A 12,492-nucleotide genomic window follows, 5' to 3' on the forward strand; every position below is an offset into this window, starting at 1 on the left:
TTAAGAGCCTCAGCATCCATTTTCAATGCAGAAATTTGTGGTGGTATACTCATAGCTGTAGGGACACCAATCTCTCTAATAACAAGAACACCAAAATGATCAGAAACATCATTCAAAATAACATCAGCAAAATCATACTTCACATTAACAAATATATTATCCAAAAGTGATTCTGAGCGCAAAGTCACTCGACTACATATATTAACTGTCGGTCTTAAACCGTAACCCAACATAGCATTTAAAAAATCACGAACTCTCGGGTTTACATTTACTGAAAATAGAACAAGATTAAAGTCTCCACAAACAAAGCATGGGCGAGTTAAACCTGACACCTTATCCATTTGACGCTCCAGCAAATCATTAAATTCCTGCACATTTCCAGATGGAGTTCTATAAACAACCACCACAAAGAAAAATTTTCCTGACTTACAAAGTTCAACCACCATTGATTCAAAAACCATCTCTTTATTCACACGTAGATCATTTCGTATTTTCATTGAAATATTCTTCTTGCAATATAAAGCCAATCCACCATGTAATCGTGATTCCCTATTTTGCATCTCACAGTCATAACTATCAATTTCAAGTAGACTAATTGTATGATTACGAAGCCACGTTTCATTCAATGCAAGCACATCCAAATCAGAAAACTGACATAGTTCGGTTAAAAAATTAAATGAACTAGAAAGACCTTGACAATTCAAATGGAAAATGCTCAAACTTTGCCGACCCTAGTAGATTTATTTCCAATATCAACTGGAAATTCATATTTAACCACTGGAAAATCCTCCATCGTTCCTTCATCATAATCCGGATTTAAGACCCCAGTCCCCAGAACATCCCAACTCAACTAATTTCTCTCAAGTTTTTTCAATCTATTATTGTCATAATCCAACTCATTTTTTCAAGACACAAGCTTAGGAGGCAAACGAGAAAACTCATAGAAAAATTAACTCTACTTACAACAACCACAAGTGATCTCCAGTATCCAGGAGGGCCGCAATCAATAACAAAAGAACAAAAACTGAAAAAAAGACAAAATAAATTAAAAATAAAATTTATCATAAATAAAATACAAAATAAAAAGATACAACATAACATAAATAGTGACGAAAACCACCCTGCCATTTCATCATAAACAATAAGTACAACAACATGGAACCCTCCATACAAGACAGTAGAACACGTTCCACCGTCTCGTACAAAAGAAACTCCCCGCCGCTGCACCCACTGCCCATACAATATAACAAAAAAAAACTCATGGAAAATAAAAAGGGAAAAATCTCACTCAAATCAAACAGTTCGTGGTAAGGAACTGTAAGTAAGGAGCAACCCGGCTCAATGGTAACCGAAACTCTAGAAAACGGGTTTTTGATACCAATAGGTATATCAAAAGAATCAGATTACAATTCTGATTTCAAATATATAACTTTTATCAAGTTTAGTGGTACCAATCAAAAGTTACGCGCCTGAGAAAATTTGGCTGATTTTCAAAAAAAGGGGGAAAGACCCCCTAACAGTTGTAGAACCTTAATCTAAATAAAACCATCATATTCAGCTTATAATAGAACCCTGCTTCATATTTTTAAACCAAATAAAAAAAAAATTTTTTTATTTTCAATTTTTTGCCAGAATAAAGAAACCTGATGGTTGTTCTTTTGTTTTTTTTTTTTTTTTTTTTTTCTTCCCAGGAATGATCATATTGCTTTAGTGATCCTAAAATACAGTGAGAGGGCTCACCCGAACGAAAATTCAAAGCTTTAGTGTCATTTTCAAGTGACCAAAAAAAATGGAGGGCAGTCAGGCCCCCTCTTACGCTTATTTTTTTCCCAAAGTCATCCGATCAAAATTTTGAGAAAGCCATTTTGTTTAACATGGTCGAAAATATTATAAATATGTCTTTTAGGATGACTTAATCCCTCGAAGCTCCCAGAGGGAGGGCTGAAAGTTATGAACTTTACTCAATGTTAACATATAGTATTGGTTATTGGGAAGTATACAGACTTTTTCAGAGGAGATTTTTCTGGTAGGTGGGGGAAGGAGAGGGTCGGGGGCTATATGGAAGGATCTTTCCAGGAAGGAAGTTTTCATGGGGGAAGGGAAATTGCCATGAAGGGGGAGCCGGACTTGCCAGCATTATTTATTGGTTATTGGGAAGTATACAACCATTTTCAGGAAGGATTTTTTCTGGAGGGGGGGGGCCAGAGGCGGGGATTACTCGGGAGAATATTGCCGTGGAGGATGTTTCTTTGGGGTAAGGGACATTTCTATGAAGGGGGCGCCGGATTTCCAAGCATTATTTAAGAAACGATGAGAAGTTAAATAAAAAAAACAAGTTTTTTCAACTGAAATGTAAGAAGGAATATTAGAACTTAAAACGAACAGAAATTATAACGTATGTGAGGGGGTTCTCCCCCAAGTCAATACCTCGCTCTTTACGCTACAGTTTTTTTTTTAAGTTCTTTCAAAAGATATATCTATTATAATTAAACGGCCTTTGTGTTTCAGGTGTTTTTGAATAAAATTTTTTTTTTACTTTTAACTTAAAGAGGGTGTTTGTGAATACGGGGACAACCACATCATATAAGTAATAACATATACGTAATAAAAAAAAACAATAAAAAAAACAAGCGATACGGCTCAATAGTAATCGAAACTTTTAAAAACGAAATTTTGATGTCAATAAATGTATCAAAAGAATGTGTTTATAATGCTGATCCTAAATATATAAATTTTATTAAGTTTAGTATTACTCATCAAAGGCTACGAGCCTGAGAAAATTTACTCGATTTTTTAAAGAGGGGGAAACATCCCCTACAAGTGAAAGAATTTTAACGAAAATCACACCGTCAGATTCAGCGTATCAGAAAACCCTATTACATAGGTTTCAAGCTCATATCTGCAAAAATCTGCAACTTTGTATTTTTTGCCAGAAGAAAAATATACGAATATAGAAGTTAGTTACGTAAGTTAATTTGTAAAGACATCCATTTAGCAAAAGAAAAGTAAAATTTTTATGCAAATAAAAGCTGCATTAACTAAAAAACGATCAGAAATTAAATAAAAAAAACAAGTTTTTTAAACTGAAAGTAAGGAGCGACATTAAAACTTAAAACGAACAGAAATTATTCCGTATATGAAAGGGGCTGTCCCCTCCTCAACGCCTCGCTCTTTACGCTAAAGTTTGACTCTGTCTCACAACTTTATTTTTTAAAACAATAAAAAACTTTAGCGTAAAGAGCGAGGCGTTGAGGAGGGGACAGCCCCTTTCATATACGGAATAATTTCTGTTCGTTTTAAGTTTTAATGTCGCTCCTTACTTTCAGTTTAAAAAACTTGTTTTTTTTATTTAATTAAAAGATACAGGATAATGCAATCGAGGAAAAATATAATTGGTTTTCTTCATCAGGCACACACTTGTGCTAGTGCCGCTAACCACGAATACAAAATTCATCTTATAATAGCAAAAAATGACTCTAAACATCAAAACAAAACAAATGAAATGATAGAATCAACAATCAAGTAGCTCTGGTATTGGCTCATTAAACATATATTTCACTTTTCCAACACCTTCTCTCTCAATAAGTCTCAAGTTGTCGTAGAAATTTCAGAAAAGGCTCATTCAATTGAAAATTCAAAGGGCCAGTCTCCTTTTCATTAGTCGAAAGTGACTGGAGGACAACTAACCCCCCCTCTCACGCCCACATTTTCCCCGAACACATCCAATCAAAATTTTGAGATAAACAATTTGTTCAACGTAGTTGAAAATTCTGGAAATTAGCTCTTTGGGGATGACCACCCCACAGCCCTCAGGGCAACGGTTGTCAGTTATGCCCTAGGGACAAATAAGGTTTTTATAGAAGGCGTTGTTTTAGAAACTTCAAAAAGGGTTCTTTCGATTGGAAATTGAACTGGCTAGTTTCCTTTTTAATAGTCAAAAGTTATTGGAGGGCAACTAAGACCCCTTCCACACCCACCCTTTCCCAAAACACATCCAGTCAAAATTTTGAGATAGCCATTATATTAAACGCAGTTGAAAGGTCCGGAAATTATATCATTGAGCTGGACACTCTCCCCACAGTCTTCGGGGCAAGGGTTTTTCTGTTATTCTGCACTGAAGACGGTCAAGTGGAGGTCTTGACCAAAATAGGCTCTATATTCTCTTCGTTTTTTTTTTTTTTTTTTTTTGTTTTTTAACTGGCTTTTAAACATTATTTCTTTTAAATTTTTTAACTTATAACTTTGAGAAAACAAAAATTAATTGAGATTTTAAGGAATAAATACCAGCATATTTATATTAAACTGACAATACACTTTTTTTTTCAGTAAATTCACTTGATTTTTTTTTCAGTAAAGTACAAATTATATTCTGGTTTTTAGAAAGCATAGGGCTTAGAACCCTACTCAGATTAATTTCTGCTCGTTTTGAGTTTGACTTTTTTAATATCTGTATATTTTGGGTTTTATTTGTTCATTGATGCTAATTTGCGGTAGTTGTATGCTTGGTAGATTATATTCTATTTTCGTTCAATTTTGGTTTATTGGAGTTCTTTACTTTTTTGTGAAAAGCTTATTTTGTACAAAAACTTTTTTTGATTAATCTCATGAAAAAACCTAATATATCCTCGTTCGTCTATCAGAGAGATGATATCATAGGCTGCGCAATCGCTCTGCCTAAGTAAAGAACGATATTTGCACAATGTATTATTTATTATTTACTTTTTGGTTTTATACTAGGGCACTTCGTATCGAAGGAGCTGTCATGAAAACTTCGGAAAGGGCTACTTCGATTGGAAATTGGTGTGGCTTGTGCTCTTTTTAATAGTCGAAAGTGATTGGAAGGCAACTACCACCCCTTCCAAGCCCACCGTTTCCCCAAACACATCCAATAAAAATTTTGAGATAAACATTTTGTTCAGCGTAGTCGAAAGTTCTGGTCATTAAGTCTTTGAGGAAGACAACCACCCCCCCCCTAGCCCTCAGGGTAAGGGTTGTAAGTTATGCCCGGGGGGTATTTAAGGTTTTTATAGAAAACCTTATCGTAAAAACTTCAGAAAAGGATCATTCGATTGGAAATTCAAAGGGCTAGTCCCCTTTTTAATAGTCGAAAGTGATTGGAGGACAACTAAACCCCCAATCGCGCCCACATTTTCCCCAAACACATCCAATCAAAATTCTGAGATAGAAATTTTGTTCACGTAGTTGTAAGTTCTTGAAATTAGGTCTTTGAGGAACAAATCCCCCCCCCAGCCGTCAGGGCAAGGGTTGTAAGTTATGCCCTGGGGGCATATAAGGTTTTTATAGAAAACGTTGTCGTAGAAACTCCAGAAAAGGTTCATTCAATTGGAAATTCAAAGGGCTAGTCCCCTTTTTAATAGTCGAAAGAGATTGGAGGACAACTAACCCCTCTCTCACGCCCACATTTTCCCCGAAAACATCCGATCAAAATTTTGAGATACAATCACTTTCGACTATTAAAAAGGGCACAAGCCACACCGTGACATTTTGTTCACGTAGTTGAATTTTCTGGAAATTAGGTCTTTGAGGATGACAAACCCCAAGCCCTCAGGGCAACGGTTTTAAGTTATGCCCCGGGGGCATATAAGGTTTTTATAGAAAGCGTTGTCGTAGAAACTTCAAAAAGGGCTCATTCGATTGGAAATTGAAATGGCTAGTGCCCTTTTTAATAGTCGAAAGTGATTGGAGGGCAACTAACACCCCTTCCACGCCCACCATTTCCCCAAACACATCCAGTCAAATTTTTGAGATAGCTATTATGTTCAACGCAGTTGAAAGGTCCGGAAATTATATCATTGAGCTGGACACGCTCCCCACAGTCTTCGGGGCAAGGGTTGTAAGTGATGCCCGGGGGCATCTTCTAATTTTAGTTTTAGTGTTTGAATTTAAGACTTGGTTTATATATTATCCTTTGGATTTATATCTTTTTCTATTAATCTGCACTGAAAACGGTCAAGTGGAGGCCTTGACCCAAATATTCTCTATTTTCTCTTCGTTTTTTTTAACTGGCTGTGAAATATTATTTCTTTTAAATGTTTTCACTTATAACTTTAAGAAAACAAAAATTAATTGAGATTTACTGTTCTTTCCTTTTTTTTGAAAAGCTTATTTTGTAAAAAAACTTTTCTTTGATTAATCTCATGAAAAAACCTAATATATCCTCGTTCTTATATCTGACAGAGAATAGGCCCGTTTTTTAGCACTAAGATCTTACATCTAAGATCTTACTTCCAATCACTTTCGACTATTAAAAAGGGCACAAGCCACACCAATTTCCAATCGAATGAGCCCTTTCCGAAGTTTCTACGACAACTCCTTCGATACGAAGTGCCCTGGTCAACAACCAAAAAATAAATAAAAAATAATACATTGTGTCAACATCGTTCTTTACTTAGGCAGCGCTGTTGCGCTGCCTATGATATTATCGCTCTGATAGACGAACGAGGATATATTAGGTGTTTTCATAAGATTAATCAAAAAAAGTTTTTGCGCTATCGCGCTGCCTATAATATTAGGGGCGTTTTTTTACTCATTAATGTGCTAAGATCTTACATCTTTTGTCAGAAAACGCTTAAAAGTGAAATGTTTGAATAAACATCTTACATCTTTGGTAGTTTTTGTGCAAACATCTTTCATCATTCTGCTCTGACCAGTGGTCTGAGAACAATGATGAGTAGATCATCAAAGTTCTCTCATCATTGTTCTAGTAAGTTATGCCGTGGGGGCATATAAGATTTTTATAGAAAGCGTTGTTGTAGAAACTTCAAAAAGGACTCATTCGATTGGAAATTGAAATGGTTAGTTCCCTTTTTAATAGTCGAAAGTGATTGGAGGGCAACTAACACCCCTTCCACGCCCAGCGTTTCCCCAAACACATCCACTCAAATTTTTGAGATAGCTATTATGTTCAACGCAGTTGAAAGGCCCGGAAATTATATCATTGAGCTGGACACGCTCCCCACAGTCTTCAAGGCAAGGGTTGTAAATTATGCCCGGGGGCATCTTCGAATTTTAGTTTTAGTGTTTGAATTCAAGATTTGGTTTGTATATTATTCTTTGGATTTATATCTTTTTCTATTATTCTACACTGAAGACGGTCAAGTGGAGGTATTGACCCAAATATTCTCTATATTCTCTTCGTTTTTTGTTTGTTTAAACTGGCCGTGAAAAATTATTTCTTTTCAATATTTTAACTTATAACTTTAAGAAAACAAAAATTAATTGAGATTTACTGTTCTTTACTTTTTTTGAAAAGCTTATTTTGTACAAAAACTTTTTTTGATTAATCTCATGAAAAAACCTAATATATCCTCGTTCGTACATCCAAGAGATAATAGGCCCGTTTTTTAGCACTAAGATCTTCCATCTAAGATCTTACCTCTTTCTGCAAAGATTACCGTTTTTTAACTCATCTTTGTTCTAAGATCTTAAAGCTCACTGATGTTAGCAAAATGTGTGAAGACCGCCACTGTTCTGCCATATAGAACAATAATGAGAGAACTTTGATGATCTACTCATCATTGTTCTCAGACCGCTGATCAGAGCAGAATGATGAAAGACGTTTGCACACAAACGACCAAAGATGTAAGCCCCGTGTTTAGTTAAGCTTATTATTTAAGCTATTGATGAGTAAAAAAACGCCCCTAATCTTATAGGCAGCGCGATAGCGCAAAATTTTTTTTGATTAATCTCATGAAAACACCTAATATATCCTCGTTCGTCTATCAGAGCGATAATATCATAGGCAGCGCAATAGCGCTGCCTAAGTAAAGAACGATGTTGACACAATGTCTTATTTATTTTTTATTTTTTGGTTGTTGACCAGGGCACTTCGTATCGAAGGAGTTGTCGTAGAAACTTCGGAAAGGGCTCATTCGATTGGAAATTGGTGTGGCTAGTGCTCTTTTTAATAGTCGAAAGGGATTGGAAGGCAACTACCACCCCTTCCACGCCCACCGTTTCCCGAAACACATCCAATAAAAATTTCGAGATAAACATTTTGTTCAGCGTAGTTGAAATTTCTGGAAATTAGGTCTTTGAGGACGACAACCACCCCCCCCCCACCCATCCCTCAGGGCAAGGGTTGTAAGTTATGCCCTGGAGGCATATAAGGTTTTTATAGGAAACGTTGTCATAGAAACTTCAGAAAAGGCTCATTCGATTGGAAATTCAAAGGGATAGTCCCCTTTTAATAGTCGAAAGTGATTGGAGGACGACTAACCCCCCTCTGACGCCCACATGTTCCCCAAACACATCCAATCAAAATTTTGAGATAGACTTTTTTTTCACGTAGTTGAAAGTTCTGGAAATTAGATCTTTGAGGAAAACGAACCCTCAGCCCTCAGGGCAACGGTTGTAAGTTATGCCCTGGGAGCATATAAGGTTTTTATAGAAAGCGTTGTCATAGAAACTTCAAAAAGGGCTCATTCGATTGGAAATTATAATGGCTAGTTCCCTTTTTAATAGTTGAAAGTGATTGGAGGGCAACTAACACCCCATCCACGACCACTATTTCCCCAAACACATCCAGTCAAAATTTTGAGATAGCTATTATGTTCAACGCAGTTGAAAGGTCCGGAAATTATATCATTGAGCTGGACACGCTCCCCATAGTCTTCGGGGCAAGGGTTGTAAACTATGCCCGGGGGGGGGGCATATAAGGTTTTTATAGAAAGCTATGTCGTATAAACTTGAAAAAGGGCTTATTCGACTGGAAATTCAAAGGGTTAGTGCCCTTTTTAATAGTTCTAAAGTAATTGGAAGGCAACTACACACCCCCCCCATCATGCCCACCATTCCCCAAAATATTTTTGGAAACTTCGTATCAAATTATTTTTTTCCCATACCAGGACACTTCGTATCAAAGGAGTTGTCGTAGAAACTTTGAAAAGGGCTCATTCGATTGGAAATTGCCCTGGCTAGTGCCCTTTTTAATAGTCGAAAGTGATTTGAAGGCAACTAACACCCCCTTCCACGCCCACCATTTCCCCAAACACATCGAATCAAGATTTTGGGATAGCCATATTGTTCAGCGTAGTTGAACTTTCTGAAAATTAGGTCTTTTAAGAAGACAACCCCCCCCCCCACAGCCCTCAGGGCGAGGGGTGTAAGGTATGCCCTGGGGGCATATAAGGTTCTTATAGAAAACGTTGTCGTAGAAACTTCAGAAAAGGCTCATTCAATTGGAAATTCAAAGGGCTAGTCCCCTTTTTAATAGTCGGAAGTGATTGGAGGACAACTAACCCCCCTCTCACGCCCACATTTTCCCCGAAGACATCCAATCAAAATTTTGAGATAAACATTTTGATCAGCGTAGTTGAACGTTCTGGAAATTAGGTCTTTAAGGAAGACAACCACCCCGCCCCCCCCAGCCCTCAGGGCAAGGGTTGTAAGTTATGCCCTGGGGGCATATAAGGTTTATTTATAGAAAATGTTGTCGTAGAAACTTCAGAAAAAGCTCATTTAATTGGAAATTAAAAGGGATAGTTCCCTTTTTAATAGTCGAAAGTGATTGGAGGACGACTATGCCCCCTCTCACGCCCACGTTTTCCCCAAACACATCAAATCAAAATTTTGAGATAGACATTTTGTTCACGTTGTTGAAAGCTCTGGAAATTAGTTCTTTGAGGAGGACAAACCCCCCCGCCCCCACACCCCGCCCTCAGGGCCAGGGTTGTAAGTTAAGCCCTGGGGGCATATAAGGTTTTTATAGAAAACGTTGTCGTAGAAACTTCAGAAAAGGCTCATTCGATTGGAAATTAAAAGGGATAGTCCCCTTTTTAATAGTCGAAAGTGATTGGAGGACGACTAACCCCCCTCTGACGCCCACATTTTCCCCAATCACATCCAATCAAAATTTTGAGATAGCCATTTTGTTCAAGGTAGTTGAAAGTTCTGGAAATTAGGTCTTTAAGGATGACAACCCTCCCGCAGCCCTCAGGACAACGGTTATAAGTTATGCCCTGGGAGCATATAAGGTTTTTAAAGAAAGCGTTGTTATAGAAAATTTAAAAAGGGCTCATTTGATTGGAAATTATAATGGCTACTTCCCTTTTTAATAGTTGAAAGTGATTGGAAGGCAACTAACACCCCGTCCACGCCCAATATTTCCCCAAACACATCCAGTCAAAATTTTGAGATAGCTATTATGTTCAACGCAGTTGAAAGGTCCGGAAATTATATCATTGAGCTGGACACGCTCCCCACAGTCTTCGGGGCAAGGGTTGTAAATTATGCCCGGGGGGGCATATAAGGTTTTTATAGAAAGCTATGTCGTATAAACTTGAAAAAGGGCTCATTCGACTGGAAATTCAAAGGGTTAGTGCCTTTTTTAATAGTTTAAAGTAAAAGGAGGGCAACTACACCCCCCCCCATCACGCCCACCATTCCCAAAAATATTTTTGGAAACTTCGTATCGAATTATTTTTTTCCCCTACCAGGAAACTTCGTATCGAAGGAGTTGTCGTACAAACTTCGAAAAGGGCTCATTCGATTGGAAATTGAAATGGCTAGTGCCGTTTTTTATACTCGAAAGTGAGTTGAAGACAACTAACACCCCCTTCCACGCCCGCCATTTTCCCAAACGCATCCAATCAAAATTTTGGGATAGCCCTTTTGTTCAGCGTAGTTGAAAGTTCTCGAAATTAGCTCTTTTAAAAAGACAACCCCCCCCCCCACAGCCCTCAGGGCAAGGGTTGTAAATTATGCCCGGGGGGCGTACAAGGTTCTAATAGAAAACGTTGTCGCAGAAACTTCAGAAAAGGCTCATTCAATTGGAAATTCAAAGGGCTAGTCTCCTTTTTAATAGTCGAAAGTGATTAGAGGACAAATAACCCCCCTCTCACGCCCACATTTTCCCCGAACACATCCAATCAAAATTTGGAGATAGACATTTTGTTCACGTAGTTGAAAGTTCTGGAAATTAGGTCTTTGAGGATGACAAACCCCCAGCCCTCAGGGCAACGGTTGTAAGTTATACCCTGGGGACATATAAGGTTTTTATAGAAAGCGCTGTCGTAGAAACTTCAAAAACGGCTCTTTCGATTGGAAATTGAAATGGCTAGTTCGCTTTTTAATAGTCGAAATTGATTGGAGGGCGACTAATGCCCCTTCCACGTCCACCATTTCCTAAAACACATCCAATCAAAATTTTGAGATAGCCATTATATTAAACTCAGTTGAAAGGTCCGGAAATTATATCATTGAGCTGGACACTCTCCCCACCGTCTTCAGGGCAAGGGTTGTAAGTGATGCCCGGGGGCATCTTCGAATTTTAGTTTTAGTGTTTGAATTTAAGATTTGGTTTGTATATTATTCTTTGGATTTATATCTTTTTCTATTATTCTGCACTGAAGACGGTCAAGTGGAGGTATTGACCCAAATATTCTCTATATTCTCTTCGTTGTTTGTTTGTTTTTAAACTGGCCGTGAAAAATTATTTCTTTTCAATATTTTAACTTATAACTTTAAGAAAACAAAAATTAATTGAGATTTTAAGGAATAAATACCAGTATATGTATATTAAACTGACAATACACATTTTTTCAGTAAGTTCACTTGAATTTTTTTTTTCAGTAAAGTACAAATTATATTCTGGCTTTTAGAAAGCACAGGGCTTAGAACCCTACTCAGATTAATTTCTGCTCGTTTTGAGTTTGAATTATTTTAATTTCTGTATATTTTGGTTTTTATTTATTCATTGATACTAATTTGCGGTAGTTGTATGCTTGGTAGATTATTTGATTCTATTTTCGTTCAATTTTGGTTTAATGGAGTTCTTTCCTTTTTTAAAAAAAACTTAATTTTGTACAAAAACGTTTTTTGGTTAATCTCATGAAGAACCTAATATATCCTCGTTCGTCTATCAGAGCGATAATATCATAGGCAGCGCAATAGTTCTGCCTAAGTAAAGAACGGTATTGACACAATTTATTATTTATTATTTATTTTTTGGTTGTAGACAAGGGCACTTCGTATCAAAGGAGTTGTCGTAAAAACTTCGAAAAGGGCCAATTCGAATGGAAATTAGAGTGGTTTGTGCCCTTTTTAACGGTCGAAAGTGATTGGAAGACAACTAACCCCCCTTCCACGCCCACCGTTTCCCCAAATACATCCAATCAAAATTTTGATATACCCATTTTGTTCAGCGTAGTTGAAAGTTTTGGAATTTAGGTCTTTGAGGAAGACAACCACCCTCCCCCTCCCAGCCGTCAGGGCAAGGGTTTTAAGTTATGCCCTGGGGGCATATAAGTTTTTTTTATAGAAAATGTTGTCGTAGAAACTTCAGAAAAGGCTCATTCGATTGGAAATTCAAAGGGCTAGTCCCCTTTTTAATAGTCGAAAGTGATTGGAGGACAACTAACCCTCCTCTCACGCCCAAATTTTCCCCAAACACATCCAATCAAAATTTTGAGAAAGCCATTGTGTTCACGTAGTTGAGAGTTCTTGAAATTAGGTCTTTGGGGATGAAAACCC

This window comes from Artemia sp. Qi Xiang Cuo, chromosome 10 (genome assembly GCF_049724085.1).
Source record: "Artemia sp. Qi Xiang Cuo chromosome 10, ASM4972408v1, whole genome shotgun sequence".
In the NCBI taxonomy this organism is placed as follows: Eukaryota; Metazoa; Arthropoda; class Branchiopoda; order Anostraca; family Artemiidae; genus Artemia; species Artemia sp. Qi Xiang Cuo.